General features: G+C 40.6%; 1 protein-coding gene across 2 annotated transcripts in view; it reads right to left on the bottom strand.

Annotated features, from left to right (window-relative positions):
- Positions 1 to 21,620, bottom strand: part of gpc5a (glypican 5a) — a 487,024-nt gene that overhangs the window by 1,624 nt on the left and 463,780 nt on the right. The window lies entirely within an intron of this gene.

The following is a 21,620-nucleotide window of genomic DNA, read 5'->3' as shown; positions in this document are numbered from 1 at the left end:
ATCATTCATAATAAATAACTACACAAAGTGAATACACTGATTAAATTACATGAATATTGACATAACAATTATATCATGCCAGCTCAAAAAAAGTTTCCTATAAGTCAATACAAGAATAATTAAATCAGCCAGCTATACAGATAACAAAAGAGCAAGGCCATAATTAATGCCACTCACTGTCTCTTTCCTTCTGCAGGAAATTAAGATCATTGCAATGATGCAGAAAGGTCTGATAAAGGGCACATGGAATTTCCATGTTTAAGTTTTGTTGTTGGAATTATAATGTCCTGTGCACGCACATCTCCGAAACATACTTAAAAATCAAAAAACTACAGATGCCGGAGATCTGAAATAATAAACAAAAAAAGCTGGAAATACTCAGCAGGTTAGGCTGCATCTGTGGAAAGAAAATATTCACTTGTTTTCTCACTTTCACAGTTCTGAAGAAAGGTCTTCAACCGGAAATGTTAACACTGTTTCTCTTGTTACAAAAAATTGCCTTCCCTGTTGAATGTTTCCAGCATTTTCGGCTTTCATTACTAAATACTCTTTATTCTGTCATCCTTAGGAGTCATGCTTAGGAGTTCTCAGTTTTTCTATGTTTCTGTTAACGTATAACTGTATTAACTTGAAAACCAAGATAAAATATGGAAAAATTAAGAAAAATTACATCCGAGGAAATAAATTCCTTCAAAAAGTACAGGTTGTCACAGTTATCTGTTTGTTTGGTTACTATAATTACAAGAAATTGTAGGGAGTGTGGTTTGTCAATTTGCTTCGGAGGGATAAATGCATATTCTTATGATTTACAAATAATGAACTCTTTGCGCGCATTACATCTGAATCAAAAGCTGACTTTATTTTACTTTGAGCGATCAAAAGTGCCCTGCAGATTTTCCTTATTAGCTTCAGCTCCTTTTAAGGTTCAGAATAATTATTGAACTTCAGAGTGGGCAAAGCATGGAGGCACAATTGAAACCACAATTTAAGGCTCATTAGCATTTTTCTGGTAACGGTGTGATGATCAAATGTTTAAAAGCATTGCACAAGCTCCAGGAGCCCAATTTGCACAGGCTACCTCACTGAAAGTGGTGTCAAATGAACTGAGAACAGGTCTGACACTTATTTTGCTCAGTGCTGGCAAACCTCCAAAGACAATACTTAAATATGCACTACACTCCTTATTAACATGCAAAAATTGTCTGTTTTAACCATTAGGGATGTCTGAATAACATCAATAATGCTCTGCATTTATTTCAGCCGGGCCTAGCCATGGGAGTCAGTATCAGGATTTTAATGTAAGATCCTGTTGTGCTTGTAATAGAACAAACATTTTATTAACCAATCTTTCTCTGTGAAGCAAATAATAAACACGCCACTGGTATTTGAAAATATATTTGTTTCACTAAAAGTTAATTCTTATAACATGCTTAAGATGCTTTTAAGATGCATTCTAAGATAATGAACTGTGATTGTGTTTGTTTCTTCCTAATGTCACAATTGTATTTTCATGTTGGATATTTGTTTGAATTCAATGTCATTGACGACAAGTGGAAATAGACGCTGCAGATTACATGGCCTAAAGTGTTGATATTTCTGACCACTACCCAATTAAACCTATCTTTAGAATCTTAATAGAAATACTTGCTCTACATTTCATCTATTGAAATAGAATTTTGATGAATGAAATTTCAAATGCCCTAATGGCTTATTAATATAAGTAAGAGGAATAAAGGATGCCAGTTTTGCAGTGCAAATAAGTGATTTTCTACACTGCCTTGTTTATAAAAAATGGGAAGCATGTAAGTTATGGACTTTATTAACAGAGGGTTATGTTTGCAACTTAACCTGCCAAAGTTAGGCTGGTTCAGAGATCTATGCAAAATCAGATGACCTTGTACCTTAGTAACTAAGAAGGCATGTATTGCTTTAAGTCTGTTGAACAGATCTGAAAATGTTGCTTGGCTCTCTAACATATCAAGCCTATAGTTATACTGTAAAGGGCCTGCCCCAGTTAGGCGATTTTAAGGTGACTGCCGGCAACTAGGCTGTCGCCGCATGTTTGTCGGGGTGTCGCGGGCATGATCGTGAGTAGTCTTCACTGAGTCGTAGCGGATCTTAGTTCGTCGTGGAAAAAGATACCTTTTCAAAAAATTTCGGTGACAGCTGGCTTGTCGCCAATGATCGTAGCTTGTCGTGGGCGCTGTCGCAGGTTGGCTTGTCGTGGGCGCTGTCGCAGGTTGTCGCCAGGTGTGGTAGGTTATCGCCTACTGTCAAAACTGACAGAACTGTCAAAACCCATCCACAGAAGTTCAGCTGCAACAGCCAGCTGTGGAATGGGGGCAGAGAACGCGATGCTGTCAAAGGGGGGGGGCGGACACCTGACCTGGAGATAAACTCAAGAAATGTACCCGAGGAAAACGGCCTTTGATGTTAGGGAAGAACAGAAGATCATTTGAAGATAGACACGAAATGCTGGAGTAACTCAGCAGGGCAGGCAATATCCCTGGAGAGCAGGAATGGGTGATGTTTCGGGTCTGAAGAAGGGTCTCAACCAGGTCGTTCTTGTTTGAGGGCGATTTTACACTCCTGTTTGCGAATTTCTCCCTTGTTTTAAGTTGCAAGGGTGAAGGCAAAGCACTATTGAGTGCAGCAGATGGCCCTTGACGTCAGCAGCTTTTAGGGAATCCCAAAATTGTGAACATAAGCCGAGCACAGCATGGCACGGCCACCGCTGAACCACGCTCGTTCACATGGGAGACTGGAGAGCTATGGCTAATTGATGGACTTCAGTTACAGTCCACCGAGAGGAATATGTGTGCTTCTAAAGAGAGATTACAAGAAGATGTTCCCACTGCCCGCCACCCACCTAAAGTCACAGTATCGCGCTTGCTCCATGTATAAAGCCTGGTGCTTGCAGAGTATCATATCATATCATATCATATCATATCATATACATACAGCCGGAAACAGGCCTTTTCGGCCCTCCAAGTCCGTGCCGCCCAGCGATCCCCGTACATTAACACTATCCTACACCCACTAGGGACAATTTTTACATTTTTACATTTTTACATTTAGCCAGCCAATTAACCTACAAACCTGTACGTCTTTGGAGTATTGTGCATGGTACTCACAACGTTTAGAAGCATGCAATACTAAAACTTAAAAAAGGGCATTTGAAGATACCAGAAGATAGTTTTGTTTAACCAATTTATTTACCGTCAGGACATTTAACAGGTAGATTGGAGGCGACAGTTTGACAGTCAGGTAAGCGTGCTTTAATTTTGTGATGTTTCCGAAGACAGTGTAAACTCTCAGCCAGGTGCTAGTTTCACAAAAAAAGCAACTTGTATCGACCTGACTCTGCTCGCTTGAGTGTTTGATATAAATTCGATTGCTGAGTTATTTCCTGGAAAAAGTTGTTCAGTACGATTTGTTTGAACACCAGAACGAGGTAAGAACATTTGGTTTCTTCATTTGCATGGAGAAAATGCACCTTGTTTCTTTCATTCAACAAATGTAAACATCCCAAAATGACTTGGCGATTTTATGTCTAAATTCGGCGTTGCTTCTGCATTGCGTTCTAACTCCGCAAAACTCCCCAGCCTGCTAAGTGAAGGCAGTGAGTGATGTGTGCAAAGTGGATCTGAACTAAAGCCTGGCTTGTAATACCTTTCCTAATCCATGTCTATAATATGACCTAACGAGATATTACGTCTAGAAAGAAATATGCATTAAGGGAAGGGTTATAACATGGTCAAATTATGTAAAACGGGTTAAAACTCAGGAATGTGGAGACTGAGTCGTGCTTGTGACACCTCCACATAAGTGCAGGTTGTCTTCGGTTGTCATAGCTTGTCGTGGTCCCTGTCGTAGTGGACGTCATAGGTCGCGAAGACTGGGTCGCCGGTTGTCGGCAGCTTGCCGTTGCCTAGGTGGTAGTTTGTCGTAGCTTGTCGCGTGCATTGTCGTGGTTATTGTCGTAGGGTAAAAAAAAATTAAGTTTTTTAGCGATCTGCTACGACTTTGACAGTTGCCGGCAGTCGCCTTAAAAATCGCATAACTGGGACAGGCCCTTTAGTAATCAGCTTTATGAAACTACATGGATAAATATGCAACAGTGAAATTATTAACAGATAAGCACAAATGCTACATTTCAGCTAAAAATTCAGCTAACTTGCTGAGTGGCTTCCCAGCAGCTTTAACTGTTCTCTGTGGCAGTAGTACATCAACCTGGTTACATTGATATCTTGGCACCTGTAGCAAGATTTGTCTTGGATCTTAAGTATCAACTCACTCAGTTCTAATGTACGTATCTCGTCCTCCTCCTGAGCTAAATGGCAATTGGAATTGGTTTTGGCCAACAATAAAAGGGATGTACCAGGACAGATTTATGGATTCACGCTCTCCCCACAATACGCCCCACACTCACTCTCTGCTATTTCCATCTGCCACCACCCCATGTTCAGTTCCATTCTTCACCTTCCTTTTCAATCAGACTCCATTACTTGCAACTTTTTGTTCTCCGCTTATCACATAAACCTCTGTTGTCATCTCCTCTTCCTCTCCCCACCCGATTGATGCCTGCCAATTAACCCCATCTCACCTGTACCAACATATCACTTGGTAACTCTTTCCCTGCCTCTTTAGACTGGCTACTCCCCTTAATAAAGGGCAAGAATTTGCAACTAAACAGCGGATAAAACAATGGTACAATGTCATACTTTGTGATCAAGGTCCCTTAGAATTATAAATGTTGCACAAGTAATTCCTACTTCTCAATGTGAGAGCAGGATTATCTTCCACTCCACCTCACCCATTGGCTTTGAGGGGTCGGTTTATCAAGCCCTCAGCCCACATCCAGAACAGAGGATTACGGATAGTTGTATCACAAAAATTATATCTGGTAATATAGAAATTCATCACAGGTAATCCAGCCGAGACATTTATAACACTGTGAATGGAATGAAACCTCGTATCCCATGACTGAAAGCAAAGTAGGGAAGAGCATTTAATCTGGTATTCTGGTTAAAATTCCTCCCACAACAAACATACCAAAAGCTGACTACCTGGTTATTTGCCTCACAGAATCATAGCAATGTAAAGCAGAGAAATGGTCCATCTGGCCCATCTTGTTCATGCCGCCAGTGATGCCAAGCTACACTAATCCCATTTGCCCACATTAGGCGCATATCCCACTACTTTCCTCGACATCTTTGTCAATTTGTCAATTTGTCAAATTTGTCAAATATCATTGTAATTGTTTGTGTGCTTCAAAGAAAAGAAAAAATTCTTATGGTATTTACACATTCCCATTTTTCTTTTTTATAAATAATAAGGAATCGCAAGGGAAAAAAAGGACAAACATTCACTCCCACCTTCACAGGAGAGGCTTGGATGACGGGATAAGAACTTTCAATTCGTGTAATGTGACCTCATTCTGTCATGTACATGTTTGCCATCATTTTCTGGGGGTAGTTTATGTAACACATCTCTGCTTTTGAGTGGAGTGATACCTCATTAAAGTATTTAAATTATGGTCCAAAACTGCATTCGAGTCCCTGATTTATTCTTAATACTGGCTATCTTGGTTTTCAGAGTTCAGAATAGCTGCAGCTAAACGAGGAAGCGAACAAATGTATTAGGCTGAACTTCGACTGAGTTTCTGTAATGCTGTTTCTGAGTTAGTAATAGGAAGACTGTTTCCCCATCATACAAACCTTCTGCTACTATCAGCTGACAATTTCTCCTCCCCAACTCCAACCACATCCCAAACCTTTTGCTGTATATTCTCTCTGATCCAATTTCCTCTTTTTAATATTTTTGCTCCTTAATCATTTATAATCATACATTGGCTGGGTAAATGTAAAAATTGTCCCTAGTGGGTGTAGGATAGTGTTAATGTACGGGGATCGCTGGGCGGCACGGACTTGGAGGGCCGAAAAGGCCTGTTTCCGGCTGTATATATATGATATGATATGATATGATAACTCCTAACTGCTGGCCCATTCTCTATTTAAGCCCCATGGTCTCTCTCATCTATTCTTAAAGGGTCTAACAACCCCCTTCTAGCTTTGATCTTTCAATTGGCACCCTAACTGAAGTTGACAGCAATGTTTCGGTTTTTTTTCTTTGTAGCCTCTCTTCATCATTTAAACTCTCTCTTGATAGCTGGTCTAAACAATTACATCTTTCAGTCCTGCATTCTGTCCTTCCCATTCTCCATTGATTGGTAATCTGTACCCTGCTATGGTCCTTTGATCTCCTTATCATATTTTCATTTAAGATTAGAAACATAGAAACATGGAAAGTAGGTGCAGGAGTAGGCCATTTGACCCTTCGAGCCAGCACCACCATTCAATATGTCATGGCTGATCATCCAGAATCAGTACCCTGTTCCTGCTTTTTCCCCATATCCCTTGATTCCATTAGCCCTAAGAGCTATATCAAACTCTCTCTTGAATACATCCAGTGAATTGGCCTCCACTGCCTTCTGTGGCAGAGAATTCCACAGGTTCACAACTCTCTGGGTGAAAAAAACATTGTCCCCCTACCTACAATACCATACCACCTTCTGTTGCTTTACCTCTCCACACCACCCACCACTCCCATACCTGCCGTGTTTGCAAATCTTTCCTGCATGCTTGGTGGGAGGTGGGGGAGGGGGAGAGGTGGCATCTCAATACTGCCATCTGCTGCTGGCTGCAAAGATTAATGATACTTGGAATTTCTTGACCGACAGGCTCAAAACCTATTTCTACTCCCTAGCGTTTGAGGCCCATTGAGGAGGCGCTGTGAACTGTTTTGTATGTGCTGTTATGTTTGTGTGCTACTGTATGTTTCATTTTTTCCTTAGTACCTAAACAGATGTACAGCACTTTGGTCAACGTGGGTTGTTTTTAAATGTGCTATACAAATAAAATTGACTTGACTTGACTTGACAGTACACGGAGTTGCTTGAATCAAATGATTAAATGAAGCATGGATTTCACATTTACCATGAGACTGCAGTCTCATTCAATATTCCTTAATTTGTTTTTATTAACTATGCCAACATTTCATTGTGTTGTCCTGCCTTTCCAAATAATTTTGCTCATGTAGGCAAATTCATTATTGGGAAAATGACAGACATTGATGTGTTATTGATTGTATTACCATGTATCAAGCTTTAGTCTGTGATGGATAAACCAATAACAATTGGAAAGAAGCAGGGGGGGGTTTCGTTCAGTGGCAGCTTTGCTGTGACAGAAAAAAAATCAGGAGAACATTAAAAACTCACAGAAATTATGATGTTGGCTTGAATAGAATTGACAACCTACAATACCAGGGGGTATGGGGAGAAGGCAGGAACGGGGTGCTGATTGAGAATGATCAGCCATGATCACATTGAATGGTGGTGCTGGCTCGAAGGGCCGAATGGCCTACTCCTGCACCTATTGTCTATTGTCTAATTTACGTGGAATATTGGTCAATGGGAAACATTAGAAGATTTGTATGAAACTGAATTTTCTTCACTTTAAAGTCACAATCAACAAAACTTCAAATAACATTAATAAGAACAGTAAGTGCTGGAATAGTTCAATGGTTCAATGGTTCAAGGCAACATTTTGTGGAGAGAAAAATGTCAGGCCGAATCAAAGATCCTTTTTCAGAATCCCATAAGTTGATTGATCTTCACAATTGTGATTGATTTTCACAATTAGTGTTAAGGATTATTCAGGGGTTATAAAACTATGTGGAAGTAGCAGCCATTATTTCAAAACAAGAAAAGTCTTCAGAATATCTGCTCTAATATACATTGAAAGCAGTGATCAGTTTGAATTTAAAAGAACAGCTTTGCAAACAGATTCTGCATTTTTTTGTGCAGATAGGCTGTCTACTCACATGACTATGACTCATTTTCATATGCAAGACAATGAAGTATGTTAAAGATAGACTCAAAATGCAGGAGTAATTCAGCGGGTCAGCACCATCTCTGGAGAGAAAGGATAGGTGACTTTCGAATTTAGACTCTAGATATTAGAGATAGAGTGGAAACGGGCCCTTTGGCCCACAGTGTCTGTGCCGACCAGCAATCACCCCACACGCTAGCACTATTCTACACACTGGGGACAATTTCCAAATTTACACCCCTGCCTCCACGGCCGGCTTCTCCTTATCCTCCTCCCCCCACCAGAGTCACCGGCATACTCCACCTTGGAAGCAGCGGCAGGCGAGAGGGGAGGGAGCCCCATGATGACCGAGCACGTACTGTCATTGGCAGTAGCTGAAGAAAGAGCTGACTGCCAGGGACTATAATGTGAGCCGCACCAACAGCCAGTGTCAACTGATGAAGAAGAGCTTGCTGGTGCAGACCAGCGGTATAATGCCTAGTTGTAAGATGAAATGACACAAAGTGCTGAAGTAACTCAGCAGACTGAATCAATCTGAAGATGGGTCCTGATGTCATCTATCCATGTTCGCCAGTTATGCTGCCTGACCCGCTGAATTACTCCATCACTTTGTGTCCTTTTATGCATTAACCATCATCTGCTATTCTGTTTCAACTACATACAATGACAATACCTTGCTTGGTTATAATGTATAATTGGCAATGACAGACACCATTCACCCCCACCCCCCACACCCGAATGGTCCATTACAATGAGGGTTTACTGTATTTATTTTAAAACATGTTTTTTTTCTAGACTCACAGTGGCTAAATAACAATAGCCATATGACAAATCTGGGTTTGCTCATTCAACTCATTTTACTTCGGATTATCATCAGTCTGAACTCATAACTAAACAAATCTTGGCAGCAACAACAGCTGTTGTTGGAAAGTCAGAATCACTTAAAAATGCAGGTCAAATGGAAGGAATAAGGAAGAACCAAAAATGCTTGTCATAACGAAAAATTCAAATGAAAATTAAGTAAATGGTTTGAAATAAGCCTCTCAGTAGACCACAAATATATTTGTGATTCTTCATGAAATAAGTTGAGCTAATTGGTGATTTGTTAAGTGTTCATGCAGAGTTTGGATTAGCCATATGAACCAAGAGATTTGCAGATCAAATCTGGTCTCTCTGGGCAGCTGCAGCAGTTCAACAATTGGTCTCAGTGTCTTCTTCATGACTGGGGAATTCACATAGATTCCTGCTTTTGATGGCTTCCAAGTAACACCACTGAATGTCTGGTTTTCAAATATAAATGAACTTGGGCCCTGTCAAATGTTGTCAAAGTATTAATATCTTTGAATGATGAACTAGAAGGAATGGGGCAGTTTTGTGATATACTGTATCAAAATGTCAAAATGTGAGGCGGGATAGGGAGGATAAAATAGTAGATTTTGACAACGTGTGCAATCAGATGGGACTATTCACTTTAATTGCCTAAGCTTAACACAAAGAAATAGAATGTAAATATACGAACTGTCGATTGTTGAATTGTTACAACTGTTTGACACCTAACACCTGGTGGGTGATTAAACTATCTGGGATGCCCATGTAGTCCTGTCATGTGCCCAATTAGCAGGAATCATTTAAGAGTGAGATATTGCAATCGATGAAAGCCTGGTGAGGTTCCTCCAATGGAGGATGTTCCACCAGAAAGAGTTGTGTCATTTGAAAACTGAGTATATCACATGACATTAATGCCTGATGTTTTATGACATTTTAATACCATGTGCAATGCTAAATTGTTAAGGATTACTTTAGTCAATTGGGACATGGAATTAGAAGAGTGTGACTTTCTTTGGCAGCTGCTGCTTGGGGCCATGAATCACTGGATTATCTGAATTCCTACATTCTTTCCTATTAATGCATTTCAGATGTTTGGCATTTAGGTCAAGATGAAGCCAAATTCTTGACAATTTGTGTACTGTTACCTTTCAACCAGATAATGGTCATGTGCTCTTTTATTCAATTAATAACTTTGGGATATAATCAAACCTTCAATAACCCATGTTGCAGCTTCAAAGGATTGTAATTGGGGGGCAAAGTTCATGCTCAAAGCTGTGGAAATTGTTGATTGATCGATTCAGGAATAAGTAGCCTCTAATCATAATCATACTTTATTAACCAAGTATGTTTTGCCACATATGAGGAATTTGATTTGCCATACAGTCATACCAATAAAAAGCAACAAAACACACAAAATATCATAACATAATATTTTAACATAAACATCCACCACAGTGACTCCTCCACATTCCTCACTGTGATGGAAGGCAAAACAAAAGTTCAATCTTTTTAATTCTTTGTTCTCCCGGGGTCGGGGTCCTCGAATCTTCCATTGTCGGGGCAATCTTGGTTCCCGCAGCTGGCAGTTGGGCCCTCCGCATCGGGGCGATTAAGCTTTCGCATCAGGGGGATCTCAGCTCCCCCACGCCGAATGATCAGACCCCGGGTCGGGGCTGGTCGAACCTCCTGCGACTTTGGAGCTTCCCGACATCAGCCTCTACCCGAGACTGTGAGCTCCTCGATGGTGAAATCAATAGACAATAGACAATAGGTGCAGGAAGAGGTCATTCGGCCCTTCGAGCCAGCACCGCCATTCAATGTGATCATGGCTGATCATTCTCAATCAGTACCCCATTCCTGCCTTCTCCCCATACCCCCTGACTCCGCTATCCTTAAGAGCTCTATCTAGCTCTCTCTTGAATGCATTCAGGGAATTGGCCTCCACTGCCTTCTGAGGCAGAGAATTCCACAGATTCACAACTCTCTGATTGAAAAAGTTTTTCCTCATCTCAGTTCTAAATGGCCTACCCCTTATTCTTAAACTGTGGCCCCTTGTTCTGGACTCCCCCAACATTGGGAACATGTTTCCTGCCTCTAACGTGTCCAACCCCTTAATAATCTTATACTTTTCGATAAGATCTCCTCTCATCCTTCTAAATTCCAGTGTATACAAATCCACAGGCCGCGGTTGGAGCATCGATCCCAGGCAAGGGATCGCAGGCTCCGACAGTAAGTCCATGGCCCCGTGGTGGGGCTCAGTCAGTCTCAAGCAAAGGCCGCCAGCTCCATGATGTTAGGCCGCAGAGTGACCGGAGATATGATCCAGAAAACAATTGTATCTCTGGCAAGGTAAGAGATTGAAAAATCATTTCCTCCGACCCCCTCCCCCACCCCGCACATAAATCAAACCAGAGAACATTAACACAGTTTTTAAAACACACTAAAAATAACAAAAAAGACGAAAAGACAGACAGACCGTTGGCGAGGCTGCCATCGCTGACGGCGCCACCTGGTGGAATCTATGTGGCCTATCCAATGTTAAACACGTACACTATCCGGAAAAGCATTGTTTTTAATTTAAGAAACCAAGCTACCACAGTCTTCAACTTATTCCATGATGAGAAATGGGTAATTGAATAGTTTGTTGAATCCAATGGGTCCTTAATAATGGCGTTCACTAAGATGTGTTGCTTGATCTCTGGATCATTAGCAGAGATTTCAGTTTCCAGGTTAAACTTTGGCCATTCTCGGTCTGGTTTACAGAGAATCTCTGGCCCATTGATCCATCCCTTACTGCTTAAGAAGTGGTCTGCTGTTAATCCTCTAGAGGGTTCATCTGCAGGATTTTCCTTGGCATTAATATACTTCCACTGTGATACATTAGTAGCATCCCTTACAAAAGAGATCCTGTTTGCGACAAATGTTAGGAAGCGTTTATTTTCATTGTTGAAGTACCTAAGCACTGTCATGCTATCAGTCTAGAAGGTAGATTAAGCTGCAGTTCTTTTTGCAGCAATATTTTGCAGCAATATGTCAATTCTGACAGCTAAGACTGCGGCTGTAAGCTCCATTCTGGGAATCATCATTTGCTTCAATGGTGCCACTCTGGCATTTCCCATTAAGAAATGCAGCATGTACATCATTGTTATTATTTTCCAGTCTCAGATATGAAACAGTACCGTAACCACTTTCACTTGCGTCAGAAAAGTGATGCAGCTGTGCAAATTTGATTCAACCAAAGTTTGCAGGCTTCATACACCGGCCCACTCTGAACTCCGAGATCTTGTCGAGATCTTCTAACCACTCTGTCCATCGCTGAGAGAAGATTTGCGTTATACTCTCATCCCATCCAAGTTTCTTCTTACAGAAATCCTGCAAAATTAACTTGGCTGGTAGTGTAAATGGTGCAAGAAATCCCAAAGGGTCGTAAACAGAACCAATCACGACAGTCTTGTACATGGTCGCTCCTGAATCAAGATTCTGAACTTGAACACATCCGTTTCAATGCACCAGTGCAATCCCAGTGCTCTCTCCATGGGCAGATTGTCTTTGTCCAAATCCAACTCCCAGGTCTCCTTGGCTCTGTTATCTAGTGGGATGGTTTCCAATACAGCACGGCTGTTGCTAATCCATTTCGATAGCATGAATCCTCCCTTGTTGCAGAGGGAAGTCAAATGTTTTACCATTTGAATTGCTTCTTGTTCCGTAAACATGGATTTTAAACAATCGTCCACATAGAAATTGCTCTTTACCGAGTTTGTCACTTCTTCTGGAAAGTGAGCTTTATTGTCCTCAGCGGTTTTCCTCAATGCAAAGTTTGCACAACTTGGTGATGACACTGCTAAAGAGAGAAGTACCTTCATCCGATATTCAACGAGATCTTGTTGTGCATCACCATCCGGCCACCATAGGAATCGCAAGTAGTCGACATGTTTTTCCGATACCTTGACCTGATGAAACATTGCCTTGATATCCGTCATCAAAGCTACCGGCTCTTTGTCTGAATCTGATGAGAACTCCGATGAGTGAGTTCGTTAGGTCTTGACCCTGCAGCAGTTGACAGTTAAGTGATTTATCCTTAAAAACTGCAGCAAAGTCGAAGACCACTCTTAATGTTCCTTTCTTTGAGTGATACACCCCATGGTGTGGGATGTACCAAAGCTCTCCATCACTTCGATTCAGCTGGTCTTCTGGCACCCTTTCGGCATAACCATTATCAATCATCTCTGTGAGGAAAGATGTATATTCATCATGAAATTTCGTATTCTTGCCAAACTTGCGTTTCAGATTCTGAATGCGTTGTTCTGCAATGCAACGGTTATTCGACAGACTAACACGTTTTTGCTTAAAAGGTAAGTCTAGGCAATAGTGTCCTTCTATCATCTTTACTGAGTGATTCATAATTTCCAAAAATTTTACTTCTTCCCTGGACATTTCTTCTGATTCCTTGCTGGTTCTTTCATTGAAGTTGTGATTATATCGCTTGGTCAACAACTCCTCTAGATTTACAACAGATATTCGATTGATAGCAGCAGCAGTATAGTTATTCCTTTTCCTGCCTTTGTTGTTCCTTCTCAAGGAGCCATAGATAACCCATCCGAGTATGGTTGTCACAGCAAACGGTCCATCTCCTTGACTGGTAATAACCTTTCTAGGTTCTAATGCCTGTAAAGCATTCTTTCCGATAAGTAGGTCGATATCAGAATTTATTTTAGGGTATCTTGACATCCTTCAAGTAAGGCCATTTTTCCAAGTCTTCTTGCTTAGGTATATTTGGATGAGAGACGGGCATAGTCTCTTGTGTAAACACATTGGATATTTGTATAAAATTGTCTTCCTCCAGACTAGATATTTCCATACTTGTGATATGATAACTATCGTAGCATTTCTGACCATTCATGGTGTTCCAGAGAAGCTTAACCTTTTCTCCTGTAATGTCCAGCCCTCTCATCAAGCTTTCTGTGCATAAGGTAGCTGAACTTCCACTGTCCAAAAATGCATATGCTTGTAACACTGTACTGGTAAGATGGAGAAAGTACAGGTTTCTACCCCGGCCCCAATATGTGCATTTAACTGAGGTGAGGCAACAACATCACTCGTAGCTGGATTCTCCTTTTATTCCATTTGCTCCGGCTTCTCGTCCGTATTCCTCTGTTCAATGTGAAGCAATTCAGGATGATCTTGTTTACATATATTACAAGTTATCCGATTCCTGCAGTCTTTAACCATGTGTCCTTTCTTCAGACATCCATAATAGATTCCTTTCTCCTTCAAGAAGTTAATCTTATCTTTATATTCCTTTTTCTTGAATTTTCGACACCATCTTATAGTGTGACCAACTTCATTACATGAAAAACAAAACCCTTGTGACTTAATGGTAGATACATCCTTTTTCATTCCGTCCTTCGTCTCTACGGGTATTACGGCAGCAGCAAAACTGCTTTCCTTAGGTCCTGATCTTCCCTTGGTTTTAGTAAAGGTAGAGCCTTTGACAGTTGCTGATTTAAGATCTTGAATATTCCCATAGCATAGGTTTGACATTAACCGTACTTCTCTTTCCATGAAATTCACCAGGTCAGGAAGCGTGGCCTCTATCGTCAACCTCCTGTATCAGGCCTGCTTTATCTCTCCACTTTTCTCTAAGCCTATAGGGCAGTTTTAGAACGATAGCCTTCATATTACTAACGACATTCATTTCTTCCATGTGGATGCTATTTCTCATTGAATTACAACAACCCCTAAGAAATATCGCAAACTCATGTGACAATGCCACTGTGAAGGAAACATTGAGATAGTTTCTTAAGGAACCAGACTGGAAGGATCATGGAGACAAAGAGACTGCAGATCCTGGAAACTTGAGCAATAAACAAACGGCTGCAGGTCAGGTAGCATCTATGGACAAGATGATGCTTCAGATCACCTCTGAGTTTCTCCAGCTATTTGATTTTTACTGGAAGAATCATGTTCTGATTGCTCCATTACCGCAGACTAAACCAATACTTCTCTAAAGCCATTTTACCAGCACATATTTTTAAAGTAGTCATGTGGAGTTCATCCAGTAACTTTTGTGTTTTTTACTTCGGTATCATATTATAAGTTTAATATATGGTCACATAATGCATTTAAATATTATTGTTTGCATCAGTTTTTAAATTGCTTTTTACTTATCAAGTTCTAAAGCAATTTATTTCTGTTTATTTTCATTTGTTATACTTAAAATCAAAAAAAGAAAAATAGTTCAGCAGTCGGATTCACCCAAAGCTCATCCCCAACTGGGTTAATCAAAATGCTCCTGCTGAGAAATATTAAACCAGTTCTGGCTTCTAAGTGTAATCATCTGTGAACTTAGATCAGCTTTATATCACTTTAACTTCCAAACTGCCATTGGTTTCACACCCTGACACTTGCATAGTGTTTGTTCTCCGAGAGAGTAATTTTGTTTAAAGACATTTGTATTGATTAAAGATGATTTAGAGATTAAATGGATATCAAGGTTTCTTTTGTACTGAAGCTTTCATTCCTGCTTTGATTTCCCTAGGCATATACTAAACACTAGTTTGTGTATGTTAAAAAGCAGCAAACCAAGCTTATTACTGATCAATTCTTTGTTAACTAAATCAAAATGCAAAAGAAAAAAAACATGTCATGAAATTTATGCATTGTAAGTTAGAACCATAAATTCTTCATTTTCTGCTGGAAAATTGAAGAAGAAATCTTGCCTTTCTATTGCTCCAACCCTTTGGTAGTCCTTGGAAAATCTATATATTTTTTAATGCAGTAAAAGTTGTCCACCTGTCTAACTGTTTCTTAAACGTTGGGATAGTCCCAGCCTCAACTACCTGCTCAGGCAGTATATTCCATACTCCCCCCCCCCCCCCCCCCCACCCTTTGTGTGAAAAAGCTACCCCTCAGATTCCTATTAAATCTTTTCCCCTTCTCCTTGAACCTATGCCCTCTAGTCCTCACACTCTCTCCTCTTTGGCCTCTCTTCCCTCCATGGCAACCATAATAGATATCACAATTTCCTGATTGATTTCTGAAAGAGATGAGAAAAGAAAAATTAAGAGAAAGAATATCTATAATACTAAAACTCGTTTGTTTGTTAGTTTGTTCCTGAACTACAGCCTAAAGTACACAATAGCGTGACAATTTTAGGCCCACCTTACTCACTGTCGTCCCTTTGGTGCTAATGGAAGAAGTTTCATTGAAATTGGTGTTATATTTTTAAAGTTATTCACATTTTAAAGTTTAAATCTTTCTCCTAGGGAGGGAGGGGTGGGATGGGGGAAGGGAGGGGGAAGAGGAAAGGGGGAGGAGGGAGGGGGATAAGAGGAGTTCAGGGGGATGCACTGGGGGGAGGGGAAGGGAAAGGGGAGGGAAGGGTGGGGAGGGGGAGGGAGGAGTGGAGGCGGGGGTTAAGGGGGGTTGAGGGGGATGGAGGAGGAAGGGAAGAGGGGGAGGGTGAGGGGGGTGAGGGGAGGAGGGGGGTGAGGGGAGAGGGGTGAGGGATTAGGGGTGAGGGGAGAGGAGAGAGGGGAGAGGGGAAGGGGAGAGAGGGGAGGGGAGAGGGAGAGAGGGGAGGGGAAAGGGGAGGGGGAGGGGGCAGGGAGGGGGCAGGGGGAGGGGGCATGGGGACGGAGGGGGGTGTGGACGGAGGGGGGAGGGAGGGAGGGAGGGGAAGAGAGGGGAGGGGGAGTGAGGGAGGAAGAGGGGAGGGGGGAGTGGGGGAGGAGAACCAATGTGGGAGAGGTTTGGGCCTGACGGGTCAATTTGGTCTAATATGTTTTAGAACTAGAATTGGGTCAAGGCTCTCGCGCATGGTCCTCCATTTAATCAGATTGTTGCTGATCTTTCACCTCAGCATGACTTTCCTGCACTAACCCAACATCCACTTGATTCACTTAAGATCTAAAAATCTTCTGATAACAAAGCTTTCCCATCCAGAGTAGAATGCAGTCTCCATTTTACTCCATGTGTGCTCAGAAGTTTGGCACTGCAGACGTTGACAGACTCTGAAAATGAAAAAAGAATGAAAAGAATGGACCCATGCAGATTTAAAAGAATGAGAAATGATTTATTTGAAATACAAAACTCTCAGATTTGAGAGTCTGTTTACCTTGGATGCAGCCTCTAGAACTATGTCATGCTGTCTAGATTAGTGGTTGGCTCTTTCATGCAGAATGAGAATTTCTTCACACAGTGGGGGCATGAGTATTTGGAATTCTTTACCCCTAAGGCTATGGATGTTCAATCATTCAGCATGTTCAAGACAGACATCAATAGATTTTGAGCAGCAAGTATATAAGGGATACGGGGTTAAGGACACTAAGTGGAATTAAAATTAAATCATTGCTTTATTGATAGATTGAGCAGGCAATGGGACTGATAGCCTTCTCTCGACCTTTCTTCGTGAGGGTGGGAGGTCAATAAACCTCAAGGTTGCAAATGATGTAAAGATAGATGCAGGAGAGTGTTCCTACTAGTAGTTTATTTTGAATATGCTGGAGAATCAATCTATTTACATTGAAAAATGTACTGTGATATGAAAATTAAATGCTCAAATCACTGTGCAGTGAAATAACTAAATGATGTGGTGAAAGAAAGAAATATGTTTCTTACAAAATAATGACTAATAATGAAAACAAATATCATAAACTTTTTTTTTAGTGCAAATATTTTTGTCACTGTACAAGATTATGGGTAGCCCATGGTTAGTATGTTGCCTCAACTTTGCACTCCATACATGTGCCTAAAAGGCCAAGAAAGCACACCAATGCCTCTACTTCTTCTAACAACCCTCACCAACTTCTATGGATGTGCTGTGGAGAGCATCTTATTGGGATGCATCACAGCCTAGTTTTGGAACAGCTCCATCCAAGACTGCATGAAATTGTAGAGTTGTGGACGTAGCCCAGACCATCACTCAAACCAGCCTTTCTTCCATCGACTCCATCTACACTTCATGCTGACTCAGCAAGGCCGCCAGCATAATCAAGGACCAGTCTCACCCAAGACACTCCCTCATCTCCCCTCTCCCATCAGGCAGGGGATGCAGAAGTTTGAAAACACATATCTCCAGAGTCTGGAACAGTTTCTTCTCAGCTGTTATCAGGCAACTGAGCGGTTCTCGCATTAGCTTGAGTGTGGTATTGACCTCCCATTGGAGACCTGTAAACCTTTTTTAATCAGACTTCAATGTTACATCTTTGCACTAAATGTTGTATCCTTTATCTGTGTATTGTGGACGGCTTGATTGTATTCATGTGTGGCCTTTTCATTGACTGGATAGCATGCAAACAAAAACTTGATATGACAAGCAAAAAGAAGAATAAGAACCAGTTAACAAAACTACTTAACACTACCTGTGAAGAAATTGGTTTTCTTGATGTCTGGAGGAATTTTCACCCTCCAGAAAGAGACTATACGAATTACTCAAATACCGCACTCAGTTTACTCCAGAATAGACTATTTTTTAATGCAGAGAGAAGACTGCTATAAGGTAACGGATTGCAGAATTGGCGTGGCAGATGTATCAGACCATAATGCCATATACCTAACAATTCAAATGGACAGTAGAAGGAAAACACAGAGTGGCGATTAAATGTTGGAATACTGAATGATAAAACAACTGTTAATGACATTAAATTGGAAATCAAAAGATATCTAGAGGAGAATGACAATGGGGAGGTGAACCCATCCATACTATGGGACTCATTGAAGGCTGTAATACGAGGTAGGTTAATAGCTAGGGCATCACATATTAAAAAGACCTAACATGGTCCAATAACACTGCTGCGCTGGTCAAGAAGGCACAACAAGGACTGTTCTACTTAAGAACACTGAAAAAGTCTGGTCTACCCCAACAGCTGCTGACGACCTTCTACCACTGCACCATAGAGAGCATCCTAATGCATGGCATCCCTGTGTGGTACCTCAGCTGCACGGAGGCAGAAAGGAAAGCTCTACAGCGGGTAGTCCATAGAGCTCAGAGGGCCATCGGAACACAGCTACCAGACTTGGAGGGCATCTACAACACACGATGCCTCAGAAAAGCCACCAGCATCCACAAAGACTCTTCACACCCCTGCAACAGTCTGTTCGAACTCCTTCCATCGGGCAGACGATACAAGGCCTTCTATGCCCGCACCTCCAGACTCAGGAACAGCTTCATCCCCAGGGCCATAGCTGCTATGAACCAGTCCTGCTGAGCCGGATGGCCACAACGCATAGATCAACTTGCACTTTACCCTGTCCAAAACTGTTACAACTGTTTCGTTTCGTTGGGTTGCTGCTGTCTAAATTACCTAAATTATTGCATCGTATGGGAGGCGCATTCCCAATCTCGTTGTACCCTTGGGTACAATGACAATAAAGATATATTGTATTGTATTGTATTGTATGAAAACATATAATAAGTTGATATTAGACCTGAAGGATTTAGAACAGAAGTACAAAAATAATAAGGACCAGAGAACTTATAAACAAATAGAAGATTTGAGGGGACAAATGGTAGGATGAAAACAAACAAGGCCCCAGGCAGCGACGGTTTCCCTATAGAATGGTATAAAATATTTCGGAATGAGCTGAACCCACATCTTCTGAGAACCTTTAACTGGATCATCAAAGGCAAGACACCCCCGTCATGGAAAGAGGCAATTATAACATTAATCCCCAAAGAGAACAAAGACAAGGAAAATTGTACCAACTACAGACCAATATCAATATATATTGATAGTGGACTATAAAATATATTCTTCAATTATCTTCAAACGATTTGAAAAGTTCATGCCAGATTTAATTGATGAAGACCAGACTAGTTTTACAATAGGCAAACAAACCCAGGACAGTATTAGAAGAACCCTACATATAATACACAAGATTCAAAAGGAAAGTACACGCGCTGTCCTGATAAGCCTAGATGCGGAAAAGGCTTTCGATAGGGTTAATTGGGAATTCTTATATCAAACACTAGAAAGATTTGGCTTTACTGAAGATTTAATTCAAGTTATTAAAGCAATTTACCAGCAACCTACTGCGAGATTAAAGGTGAATGGGTCCTTAACTGAAAGATTTGTGTTAGGAAGAAGAACGAGACAGGAATGTTGTCTTAGCCCTACCCTGTTTGCTATATATATTGAACCATTGGCTCAAGTAATCCGTCAAGATAGGGAACTGAGGGGAGTAACTATAAGAGACAGAGAACATAAAATTGGCCTTTTTGCAGATGACGTAATAATATATCTCACGGATGTAAACACCTCCTTTCCAAGGATGATGGGGATCATAGAGAAATTTAATTTCTGTGCAGGATATAAATTGAATATTTCAAAAACTTAAATCCTCCTATTTAATTGTGCTCCTCCAGAAGAAATCAAGCAAAAGTATAATATTAAATGGGATTCAAAATCAATCAAATACCTTGGGGTATATATAAAGAAAAATATATCAATGTTGTATGGGACCAATTATAATCACATCAACCAAAACATAAGAAAGTATATAGAAAGATGGTCCACCTACCCAATGGATTTTAGTAGTAAGATAAATTTGGTGAAAATGAATATTTTGCCACGGCTATTGTACTTGTTTCAATCTCTGCCAATAGAGGTACCACTAAAACAATTCACAGAATGGGATAAATTAATATCTAGATTTATTTGGGGAGGAAAGAAGGCCAGAGTTCGATACACTACACTCCAGTTGCCAAAGGACAAAGGTGCAATGGCACTTCCAAATTTTAGGATATATTTCTATGGATATATTTCAACTTTGACCACTAATTAATTGATGTGAGTTTAGCTACATAGCTAGGTGGAAAGAGATTGAGACATATATCCCTGACTTCCACATCCAAACACTCTTGGGAAAAAAAGCGCTTCCTGGATATATCAGGAGTATAATCGATCCAATAACGATATTTACTTTAGAAACCTGGTTCACTCTTACCAGACAACTTAAATTGAATAAAGGACAAAAAGTGTTAAGATGGATAGCTTTAGATAGTGAATTTAAACCAGGGATGTATGACTCAACATTTAAAGAGTGGATGAAAAGAGGAATGACTGCATTTTGTACTGTTACTGAAAATGGAGACCTAAGAAGTTTTCAAGATTTGAAGGACAGATTTGCATTTCGGAACCAAGACTTGTTTAGATACCTCCAACTGAGAGAATATTACAACAAAAAAGTAAAAAGGGAGGCATCAGAAATTAATCCAGTGGCAGAAGTGATAGTCAATGCGTATCATCAAAAAACATCAAGGATTATTTCTAAACTTTATCATAGTTTAATGGAATGTCAAGCTAAAACTACATTTATGTAAAATTTAAGTGGGAAAAGGAATTGAACATCACAATCTCAGAAGAAGAATGGCATCATATGTGTGTAACACTATAGACATCCACTAATTCACAAAAATTGAGAGAATTTAATTGGAAAATTTTGATTAGTTTCTTTATCAGAATCAGAATCAGAATAACCTTTATTGTCATCCAAAAAACCCCAAGTCTTTTGGACGAGATTTCGTCACCCACAGTCCAACAATAAGAGCAATAAAAATAAGCAATTACACACACAATCACAAACCAACATAAAAAAAACATAAAAAGCAAGCAAATTCTAAGGCAACAAACATGCTGGAGGCAATGTGGCCATACAGACGCAAATCATGCACATATCTTCTGGAGTTGCCCAAAAATAGAACCATTTTGGGACAGTGAATTCAGTATTAAAGGAGGTATTAGGATATATAGTCTCCAAGAAGTGTTCCATTTTATACGTGAGTAATAAATACAGTGGTGCTGAAGGAAGATCATTACTTGGTTAAAATCCTACTTACAGCTGGCAGAAAGGCCATGACAAGAAACTGGCTTGTAGCGGAAACACCCAAACTTAGACAAT

This window comes from Rhinoraja longicauda, chromosome 7 (genome assembly GCF_053455715.1).
Source record: "Rhinoraja longicauda isolate Sanriku21f chromosome 7, sRhiLon1.1, whole genome shotgun sequence".
Classification (NCBI taxonomy): Eukaryota; Metazoa; Chordata; class Chondrichthyes; order Rajiformes; family Arhynchobatidae; genus Rhinoraja; species Rhinoraja longicauda.
This window is presented reverse-complemented; position numbering and strand designations above follow the sequence as displayed.